Source organism: Lucilia cuprina, chromosome 6, assembly GCF_022045245.1.
Source record: "Lucilia cuprina isolate Lc7/37 chromosome 6, ASM2204524v1, whole genome shotgun sequence".
Taxonomy (NCBI): Eukaryota; Metazoa; Arthropoda; class Insecta; order Diptera; family Calliphoridae; genus Lucilia; species Lucilia cuprina.
Window position 1 is genome coordinate 24,377,926 of NC_060954.1, and position 12,424 is coordinate 24,390,349.

Sequence of the window (12,424 nt, forward strand, 5' to 3'; positions counted from 1 at the left end):
TATTAAAAAATTGATAAGAAATATTCAGGGAAAATTCAACATATGGGTTGAAGACCTCCTAAAACTGCTCTAATACAGGATAATTTAATGACAATAGAATTCTTAATAATTAATAATTATTAATAAAAAGTTCGAAAAAGGTACTCCTATTTTTAATCACATGGAAAATTAGACTGGCCTTGGTTGTAGTCGCCCTGCGGGAAAACATCTTAGTTTTATAAAGAATCATTCTATTTGTCTACTTATTGCCAAAGATAACATAAACAGGTCGAATTAATATGAAAAATATCCTTTTAACGGACGTGTCCAAATTTAGTTAGAACATTTAGTTTTAGGACATTTGTGAGGTGGCCAAAGGGGAAAGATACTGGGCCCGAAGAATATGAAGTTGAGAAGTGGCAAAATTATAGTATAGAACAATTTTTTAGGGCAAGGTATTGATCGAATTCAATTATAAGAAGATACTATGTATAGTATAAGGTAGAGATCTATGAATCTAAAAGCCAGTTTAGGAGTTGCAATCGAGTGGCTAGACTTGAAAATTATACCTCTATTAAAGAGGCCTACATCTTCAACCCCAGAGAAAATTTATGGAAAACAGTAGTTCCAAGAAATGGATTAAAAAATGTCCTTTTAGGCCGAATTGGAAGGATGATTTTTAGGATGCGGATATAAGGGAATAGCTAAATTTTTCAAATGATTTTTTATCCAATTATTGTTTCAATGCATCTCCAATGTCGTGCAGCGATACAAAGTAAAATATACAGAACTATATTCTGAGTTTCTGACAATTTCTCATCAATGTTGTTAAGATAATACCAAAATTTCCATTGTTTTGTCAGTAACAGAAAACCAAATACTTTAATTTTGTTTTATTTTTTTAAAACTGAATTAATTACATTCATGAAATGTTACTAATTTGGGTATATAAGGATATATACAAATAAAATTATAAAAAATTTTTTTCATTAAAATTTTTTAGTTTTGAGTCCTCTTGTGAAAATTTAGAAAAAGTTTCCATTGTTTTGTCACACACTGTATATAAAACAACTAATAACACTAGGTAACATCGATTTTGTTTAGGATACAAAACCTATATGGTTTCTTTGTTTAGGACGTCTAAGACCAAAAAAAGTATTTAAATAATCTAGGATGTCAAATCTTTTAATTATTCGTTAAGAAAAAAATGTTAAAAAAGTGTTTGGAAGAAAAAATTTAATACTTATAGTTTTAGTTATTTTTTTTTATATAAAAAATTTTATAGTTCTTATTCACAACAGCAGATGTATTCTTATCGCAAAAATATTGAATATTCAGTTGAAATAATCTTGGTAAATAGATGCCAGGTTTATTACTCATACTTCAGAGAGCTTTTAGGAAACAATATAAATGTTGATGTAACAAATGAATTATGAGGGTTATATTCAAATACGCAAGTTTGTAATTCTGGAATAAATTATGAATAATATTTTCGAAATTAAAAAAATAACAGAAATAAATTTAAAAATTTGGTAAGAATAAAGAGAACTGAGTTGATTGATAGGTTCCCAAAAGTAGCACAAGCAGTCCAAAATCGGTACTCATTTTCTCCAAATTTAACAGCACTCCTGAAGGATGATGTATAATTAAATATAACCTTAATAAGTTTTATAGGATCTTAAATGTCTCTATCAAATTCCATAAGAATCGGTCTATAATGATTTGTTTTAAAACATCCTTCATAGAGTTCGGTCCGCGATCCAAACTATTAATATCGTATTCCGAAAATAAAACATATACACGATAACAAAATTTAAGCATAAATCTAATAAATGAGCAAATCTTGGTAAAACGTGATGTGTTGGTGCGTATGTAAGATTCGGCACTCCCGAACTTTTACATGTTTATACATTTTTATTTTATTGTATATTTTAAATTTTAATGTAGTCACTTCATTGTAGTGACAGCAAATTTTTTAACAAAACAACGCTCTTTTAGCTTATTTTTTCAAACATTTTTCACAATTATTTCACATTATTTAAACATTAAAGTTCTTTAATTATAAAAAGTGCCAAATAGAAGAAAAAATGCCAAAAATGCACTTTTAATGCTAAAAATTTCTAGCAAAAGACGAAAAAGTGCTAAAAAGCATCTAGCACTTTTTTCTAAAAAATAAGTGCAGCCGAAAAGAAAAAAGTGCTAGAATTGCACTTTTAATGCCGTTATGGCAACACTGGTAGTACCACCCATATAAGATCCCCTCCATAAAATTACTTTAACGCTCATTACTGGCTTAAAAATACGACTATAGCGGTGAATATACAAGCCAAAACCTCTCTACCAAATTTAATGTGGATCGGTCTATAATTGAGCCTACCCCCTATATAAGGTTCCCTTCAGAAAATGACTTCAACGCTCATTATTGGCGGAAAAATACGAGTATAGCGAAGAAATTTGACATAAGTAAGTATCTTAAGAGCAAAACTCTTTCCACCAAATTTTATGTGGATCGGTCTATAATTGACAAAATGCAAATAACTTTAACAGTTTTCATGCTATGACAGTCATTTATGCTTCACTTATTGTTCTTTAATTTGGTATATCATTTGTAGCATAATGTGTGATTTTACAAATTGGTCAGTTTAATAGATTGGTAGAATTATTGTTCCATGTTTAATAAACGCGGTACTTAATCAGAGGTTCTGATATGGTTGTAATTAACTTTGGCAGTTTTCGTGCTACAACAGTCGTTTATGATGTAATGAACACGTTGAATCATGTGCATGTACTTACATTTTTTTATGAATTAAAAACATTGGTAAGAGCAGGACTGCGAAAGCCATCGATAGACTAGCAACAGTAAGGCAAAGGGGAGGTTCTGTTCTCTACTGAACCAAAAGTCGGTTTGTTACAGAGTTGTTATTACAGACTCCCTTTTTAGTTTGTTAATAGTATATTGAAACTATATTTAAAGTATCCTGAAACCATACTAATAAAAATAAAGATTCCCGAATATGATCTTGTGTATAAAAAGGAAACATAAAAATAACGTGTTGAATTATTTTACCACACAAATGGTTCTTCAAGGCGGTAAAGGAGAGCCTGTATCGTCACCCACCCAATTCCTATGCTCTAGACATTTAAAGTTATTAGAGCCCCTAACGAATTTAATCACCTTCGCCTATATCATCTTAAGAAAACACGAACAAGATAGGGGAGACTGGGACAGCTCCGGCATTGAGGTACTTTCGGCAATAACGTTATTGATGTAAAGCTCTCATTGTACATCACTAGGTTTGATGTATAGGTATCGAATATCAAAATAAATAACTGCCGCAAAGTTTGCCACTTATAGCTAATATGCTTATTTAGCTGCTCGTGTTTTAATATTTTTACAGGTGTTCTTGTAATATTTCATTCCATTTGGTAATTATTTCGTATATGAAATTTATAAACTTTTAAGACAGCGTTATTAAAAAGTCATTAAATATTATGTATTTTTTTACAAAAATAAGTCAAATCATAATGTTTTTCGAAGACTAATAGAAAAACTAAAGAAGGTGCTTTCGGGGTAGATTTAGCGTTTTAATTCCTATAATTATTTTTTAGTTTGTCTTTAAAAAATCCTTTAATATGGTTCAAAATTACAAGTCTAAGACCTAACGCGCTTCTATTGACGAACATGCGATGGAAAAAGCTGTTTCTAATGTTTTGTGTGGCCTTGTGACGACTACGTTCTTCTCTAGAAAATATAGCCTTAATAATCAAACGATTGAATTGCGTATTAAAAAATATATCTCTTAGAGGATCTAAATTCCAACCAGACTGCAAGCAATGATATTTATAAATCTAAGTTTACTTCGAAGGAAGTATTTACCAAAAAGGAAGTGCTTGAATTGGTCGAATACATAAAGAAATGTGTGTATTGACTTATAAAGCTTTCCGGAAATTAGCTTGTGAATATGCCAATCTTAACGAAAAGTCTTTTGCTGAATGAAACATTATGAAAGAAGCAGGATAATATTGGCTTTATGGCTTAATGCTTTGAAAACCAGCTTAGCAAGACAATACTTTTTACGTAAAAAAAGAAATGTGTTCATTTTATATTAATTTTCTTCAACTTATAAATAAATACTGAATTACCCCAATAAACATCGATTCAAACCTGTGAATATTTTTGAAAATTTTCTTAACTAAATAATGTATTTTCCAAATTGTTTTCAAATTTTAAAGTTTAGTCTTTGAAATAAACATGATAATTTCCAAAAACGTTTAAAAAAATATAATGTGTGATATTTATAAAATTTTCAAAGTTTTGTTTGAATTGAACTTAGAAAAGTTTCTTTCAAAAAATAAATTATTTTAGAAATATAAAAACAGAACATTTTTTCTACAGCAAGGGAGCGAAAAAACGTTAAATATAGGAGAAATAATCGGAGATATAAAAGAAAAATATGCTAAAATAAATGTATGAATGTTTTATTTTCGGGTGGTGTAAAAAAATATATGAATTTTGCAATAGTTAGCATTATAATTAGGGTTTGAAATATGTATGAAAATAATAATAAAGAATACTTGAAATACGTTTGAAAATTTTTTTAGTTTCAAGCTTACTTCTAGCCTTTTTTTAAATTTGAAATACATTTGAAAAATACGTTTGATTTCTAACTGCCTTTTTGTTTGAGAAGGCCATAATTTTCCATTTGAAAACAAAATTTTTCAAATTTGTTCTCAAAAGCTATGTATGAAATTTGAATAGGTTTTCAAATACATATTTACATCATTTCAAAGGTTTTTGCTTATTGGGACCTGTGTCTATTTTTATACCCTACACCACTTTAGTGGGGAGGGTATATTGGGTTTGTGCTGATGTTTGTAACGCACAATAATATTGGTCCTATACCCACCTTAAAGTATACCAATCGGCTTAGAATCATTTTCTGAGTCGATTTAGCGATGTCCGTCCGTCCATTTAAACCTTGTAATCAAACTACAGGTCGCAATTTTTAAGATAATTCAATGAAATTTGGTACATAATCTTATATTGTTCCAGGGACGAAGCCTATTGAAAATGGTTAAGATCGGTCTATTATTTCACCTAGCCCACATACAACTTAACCCCCGAATAGGGCTTTTAAAAATTGTAATCAAACTACAGGTCGCAATTTTGAAGATAATTCAATAAAATTTGGCACTCGATCTTCTATTGTACCAGAGACAAAGCCTATTGAAAATGGTTTATATCGGTCCATTATTTAACCTAGCCCCCTTACAACTGAACCCGCCGAATAGGGCTTTTAAGTTCATAATTGTGTTTAATACACTCGTATCTGGACAAAAACCTGTCAAACCAAGTTTTATACTAGCCTTGATGACTTAGAAACGATAAAGTTTAATAATTGCTTAAATTTTATATTCAACCTTAAATATGTTTTTTTACAGACATCAAATATGTGAAATAACATATTTACTCTCCCTTGGAATAAGTCGTGGCGTGGTGGGAGGGCTTAAGTACTTCTTAACTTTTAAAATATTTAATTAAAAACTTAGAAGGAAAGTAATTATTCCGCGAAATACACTGTGGTGTAGGGTATTATATGGTCGGGCTTGACCGACTATAACATTCTTACTTGTTTATTAAATGAAGTTTTAATTTATAATCCTCTTTGGGAATGTGGGCGACGAATGTGCCCCATCAAATGCCACAGCTACCCGCACCTTCGGCGAATCTGACTGTTTTGACAAACTCTAAAAATATGTAACTAATACCAATTTATCATAAGTTTTTGGTAAGAGTTTTTATTATTAATTATCTTATAACAATAACCAGCGACAACATTTTTATATCTGTTGAATAAGTACTTTGATATAGAGCTCTAAACAAAAAGTGCCGAATCTGCCCCAGTATCCTCTACTTTTATCCAGACATATTTAATTCAAAAACATTCAGTTAAAATTCTTCATTAAAACAATATATAATACGTAGTTTACACTATATTATAATTAAGGCAATATTAATTGATATTTATAAAAGAAAAAAATAGCATTTAACAATCTATGGTAACCGGTGGATGATGGTAATTGAAAGACTATGTATTAATTCATCATTTATATTATTAACCCAATCGAAATTAAATACATTATAACCAAAAAAAATATTTATTTAGTTACTAATATATAAATATTTTATTTGAGGTTTATTATAATTATATTATATACAATATTTTTTGATTTACAGATTTCGGAACTCTTTGTCTGAGGAAATTCGGAAAAATGTGCAGAGTTGTCAGTCAGAATTCGTACGAAATTTGATGTAAATTCCTAAGGAAATTCTGAAGGAATTTTCGACAAATCTGATTGAAGTTGGACAAATGTCTGATAAAATGTGTGACATTCTTTCGACATTTCGTACGAAAGTTTGATCAAATATAAGAAAATCTGATAGATGTCGGATAAATGTCTGATAAAATGTCCGACAGTTCGTTCAAAAGTCTGATCAAGGTTAAGAAAATGTGATCAACGCCTGATGAAAACTATTTTTATATATATAATTTATCATTAATTTTAATAATAATTTATAAGCTTCCATTATTCATGCTTTTTTAGGGTGCATAAATAAAAAATAAAAACTTATAGATTATTTTTAAAATTATTAAAATTAAACCATACTACATACATACATATTATATACAAAAATAGAGTTCATTATATATGTACATCTATTTGAAATTATAAAATTCAACCCTAAAATATGATGTAATTTTTAACTAATTTTTCTGTATTAACAAAGTTTAAACATATTTAAGCAATAATCATCACATATGCTGATGTTGTTCACTTGATTTCCAAAAACCAACTGAGAAAATAAAAGAACATGAAAATTAAATTCCCTTTTAAAATACAGTTGATGATTTTCAAAATATAAACAAATATTAGAAAATGTGCAGACTAATCTGTTTAACATCTAAAGGAAATTTATATTGTTCGCTTAATTTTCTGATGAAATTACAAAAATAATTCTCTTCAGATTATGTGCTGATTTATCGGATATTATTCGAAAGACATTTTATATTTTACTTCAGAAAATGTGCAGATTATTCTCCTTATATTGTTCGCTTAATTGTCTGATGAAATTACAAAAATAATTCTTTTCAGATTATGTGCTGATTTATCGGATATTATTCGAAAGACATTTTATATTTTACTTCAGAAAATGTGCAGATTATTCTCCTTTATGTTTAAAGAATAATATAGGAGTAACAAGTTGGAGTGCTATATTCGGCTGGGCCGAATCTTAAATAAATCTTTTATATTAAACTTTTCTAATTGATCAAGTATTTGTCTTAAATTGAAAAATTTCAAGATTTAAATCTATTACAATTCCAAGCTTTATTGAACATTACAAACGCCACTTTCTTTATATTTTTATAGCGCTTAGCGATATTTAGTAATCTGCTTGTATGCATGTGTGTGAAAGATTTAAGGATTTTCAAAGTATATATAATTTTGTTCTACACAAATTGACAATGCAACTAGTTAAATACGGTTAAAGCGTTTTTAGGGGCTGGACATAGTATGGGAGATGTGACCAATTATAAAAGAAAACATAAAAGCTATATTTTAGTCAAAATTTGTATTTATATCACAATTTAGTAATAGGTAATGCGTGTTTAAGTGATTTTCTAAAGGGAACGTTGTATGGGACCGACAGCACTCATGTTATGAACCGATCGTGAAAAAATCTTGATATTGAATTTTTGTTACACAATTAATATTTATGCCAAATTTTGTATCAATAGCATTATTTTTATTTTCGTAAAAGGACTTTATATGGAAGCTATTTCCAATTATGTATATAAAGACAAAATTTCAAAATTCTGCATGTATATCATTAGTTGGTATTTAATATTGCGAATCTAAGTGATTTTCTGGACCTAGTATGAGATCTATGACCAAATAAAACAATTTTATAGTGTAGTTTATGTACATAAGAGCAATATTTTTGCTAAATATATGGATGGATATCAATATTAGGTTAAGGAACCATGTATGGGAGCTGTGACCAAGGATGGACCGATCGTGAAAAATTTTTGAAATAACATTTATGTGTACAAAAATAGTATTTATGCCAAATATTTTATGGGTATCACTATTTGGTAATGAGTTATGTGCTTTTAAGTGTTTTTCTAAAAGGGACCTTGTATAGGAGCTATGATCAATTATGGACCAATCGTAAAAAAAATTCACAATATTATTTCTCTGTATATGAGCAACACTTGTGCCAAACTTTATGTGGATATCTTAATTTAGTAATGAGTTATGTGCGTTTAAGTTATTTTCGGGAGGGGACCTTGCGTGGGAGCTAAGACCAGTTATGAACCGATCAAAAAAATTTTTCAGTAATATTTTTGTACATATGAGCAATACTTGTACAAAATTTTGTATGGATATCATAATTTAGTAATGAGTTATACGCGTTTAAGTGATTTTCGGGAGGGGAACTTGTATAGGAGCTATGACCAATTATGGACCGATCCAAAAAACCTTCTACAGTAATATTTATATGCATAAGAGTAATACTTATACCAAATTTTATATCGATATCTTAATTTAATAATGAGTTCTGCGCGTTTAAGTGATTTTCGGGAGGGGACCTTGTATGGGAGCTATGACCAATTATGGACCGATCCAAAAAAAACTTTCATGGTAATATTTCTGTATATAAGAGCAATACATTTACCAAATTTTATATCGATATCTTAATATAATTCCTTTATATTCTAAAATAATTCATTGTTGATCTATTTATTTCTTACTTGCTAAAATTTAATATATACTTTTATTCTGAAAAAATAATTCATGTTCTTAATCCTTGGGATATACAATATTTTTTGTTCTAGCCTCTTGTATAAATAAAAAAACCCACATAAAGATTTTGAAAACTCTAACCACAATAGTTTTCTAGATTAACAATATGTTACATATGAAAGATGTCAAAAAAATTATTGCAAGTTTGCAAATTTCTATCTATCTATAAAAATTTTGAATTATCTAAAAGTTTTCAAGATATATGACATTTTTTATTTAATTCATATATGTTGTGCCAAGCCCGTTATTTTCTAGATATTTTCATGAACGTCAAAGTTATTCATATAAAATTTGAAGATTCTAGCTCTAATAGTTTATTTAATTCATGTGGAGGCTTCAAGCTCCCCAGATGAATGTCCGCCCTTTTTCCTCCAAAATTTTCAAATGAATATTGAAGTAATTTATGCAAATTTGGTGATTCTAGATCTATGATTTCCTAGATAAACAATATTTTGTATTTTATTCATATGGGAGATGTCAAGTCCCCATTAAAAGTAGGCTCGTTATACTCTAAATGTTCAGATGAATGTCAAAATGCTTCAAGCTAAATTTAAAGATTTTTAGATATACGAATTTTTCTATTTTACTTATATGGGTCCCAAACCCCCATAGTAGTCCGCCACTTTAAAATTATTCGTGCAAAATTTTAAGATTTTAACTGTAACAGTTTCCAAGATAAACAAATTTTTGTATTTAATCTATAAGAGAGTTACCACGCCCCTAAGCTAGTCCGCCCACTACTAATCGGTTCAGCCGTTTAGTAGTCTATAACGTTCAAACATACAAACAAACACATTTACATTTTAATGTAGATAGATAGATTCAATTTAATATTAATTCAAAGTAGACAAAAGTAGTATTAGCACGAGTATAATATTTTAAATTAATTGATATTTATAAATGAAAAAATAAAATAGGAGCATTTAACACGTTTAAGATAATATCGATCTATTTTACGGTCACGATAACGATTCTCAGTAATATTATTTTATTGATTTTCAAGCTTTAGGTAAACAATTAATTATTAACAATCATAATAAAAATCATTAAATAAAAAATATTAATTAAAACAAGAGAACAAAAATGTTAATTTGTAATGTTATTTATTTAATACATATGTCTCGATGTAGCTTACAAACATATGTATATTGATACTTATTACAATGATCTTTACTCTGGGTTAGAAGGGCTGAGGAGGCTTTGAATACGGCTTTAAGCTATGCTCAACCGAGAGGCCACAATGTTAACCCGAAAAAAACGAAATCTGTCTTTTCACAAGAAAGACAAAAATTTCTACGTATACCGAACCTTGCTTCCTGGGCAAGAAGATACCAGTGACAGACAAAGTAAAGTACTTAGGTGTAATCCTCGACCTAAAATTAGAACAATTCTAGCTTATGCTTCGATAATCTGGTGAACTGCTTTAGATAAAAAGTGCAATATCAAGCGGCTACAGGGAGTTTAGCGTACATGCTGCTTGGGTATAAGTGGTGCCTTGTGTACTACTTTAACCAAGGCTACTGGACACATTGGAAGGTTATAAACAATCATCGGACGTGCCTGATCGTATACCAGACACAATATGTCGGAAACTTTGAAACGCTGATCCAAGATAGAATGTCTTCGTAAAGTGGAACATTACCAGTAGAAATCCGTTGTTACACGGGGTTCTATATTCAAGATCCAGAAACATAAATATACCTCCGTTTAATAAATCATAACACAAGCTTCCAGGTAGAAGTACGAGCAATAACGGAATGCGGAATTAATATATTTAGTTAATATATTTATATTTATTTAATAACGGAATTAATATATTTACTGGCAGCCAGAAGGCAATTAGGGCAATATCAGGAAATAGAACTAAATCCAAGACCGTATTTAATTGTAAGAAAGCTTTAACTGAATACCAGAGTTAATATATTTATATTTATTTAATAACGGAATTAATATATATACTGGCAGCCAGAAGGCAATTAGGGCAATATCAGGAAATAGAACTAAATCCAAGACCGTATTTAATTGTAAGAAAGCTTTAACTGAATACCAGAGTTAAGGTTCACATCATATGGGTTCCAGCCCACTCGGGAGTAGTTGGTAACGAAAAAGCGAATGTAAAAGCTTTAAAGGGAAGGGAGCTCGAGGCAGTTAACCTGACAAACGCAAAACCATTCGACGCAACAAAAGCTGAACTAAAAATATGGGTAAGGGAATCGCATAAGAGCTCTTGGAATAATGAAACAGTGGGTAGAACCACGAAAATCCATGGGGTGACCCTGATGAGAGCAAGACGAAAAATCTCCTCAAAATGAGCAAGTTTTAAGTTAATATGATAGTACGTATTCTGAGTGGACACGCAGGATTACGAGCACATTTATGCAAAATTGGAAGTGCGGATTTAGACGTATGTATAGCATGGGGAGAGGACAGTGAAACTCTGAAGCACTTTCTTTGCCACTGCGAGGCATTCGTCGAAGTTTAAGTTTTGAAGATGAACCCCGCAGATGCCCCAGGGACGGAGCTGTGGCGGCTCAAAGTAGGGTACCTACGACCTGTAAAATTTTTAAACTCGTGCCATTTTTTTGTTTTTCACCCAAATACAAAGATTTTTATATTTTCTCAAAGCGCTCGACGAGATATTGAATAAACATGCTTGGACATAGTACTTATCTCTTATAATATCTGAGTTATAGGCATTTAAAAATTTAGTGATACAAAATTTACCATACCTTGGTCCGCCTTTTTTTGAATGCCGGGCGTAATTTTGGACCAAATGGACTCAAATTAGACAACAAAATTTCCAATAATATACAAAAAATTTCAGATCAATATCATTTACAGATTCAAAAATATACTTTTTTTAATTTAAAAATTCAAAAATTTTTTGATTTTTGCCGTTTTTTTGTCCAAAGTGTGTCTTGACTCTTTTATTAATAAAATAAAATTTTCTTTAAGAACATATAAAATTTTATAGTTTTCTAAAAGGTATCTTTACGCAAAACGCTTTGGCGTAAAAAACTTGTCCTATTTTTTGAAAATGTTGCCACTGCGTCCTTCCGAATATGACCTATTTTTTATCAAAACTTAAATTTTGGGTGACATGTTCTAAAATCCCAAAGCTGGGATCAGAAAACTGAAAGCAGTTTTGGAAACCTCAATATGTTTTCTATTTACTCCAAAAGTATTTTCCCAGCCCTGAAAGAAATGTGGACCCTATGGGCAAAAATGTAAAAAATCCCATTTTTGAGATTTTGGGATGCCCTTTGACTTTTTCAATTTTTTTTTTCATTTTCTTATTTGAAATGAAAAATTTAACAAGCGTTGAAGATTTCATTGAGTTTTGTTCATAAATAAAGATTTTGTCATATATTACATATTTGTTAAATTTCTAAAACTATGATTTATATCAAAATTTTAATAGGGTCGCAGATAGCTACAACAATTTAGTCCATATTTATCCCTTAATATCTTTTTTTTTGTTAGATATGGAAATTCTCGACCCTTTACAAAAAATTTCAAGCCAATATCTCAATTACATTCAAAAATATGTTCATTTAAACCTGTATCCTTTAATTTT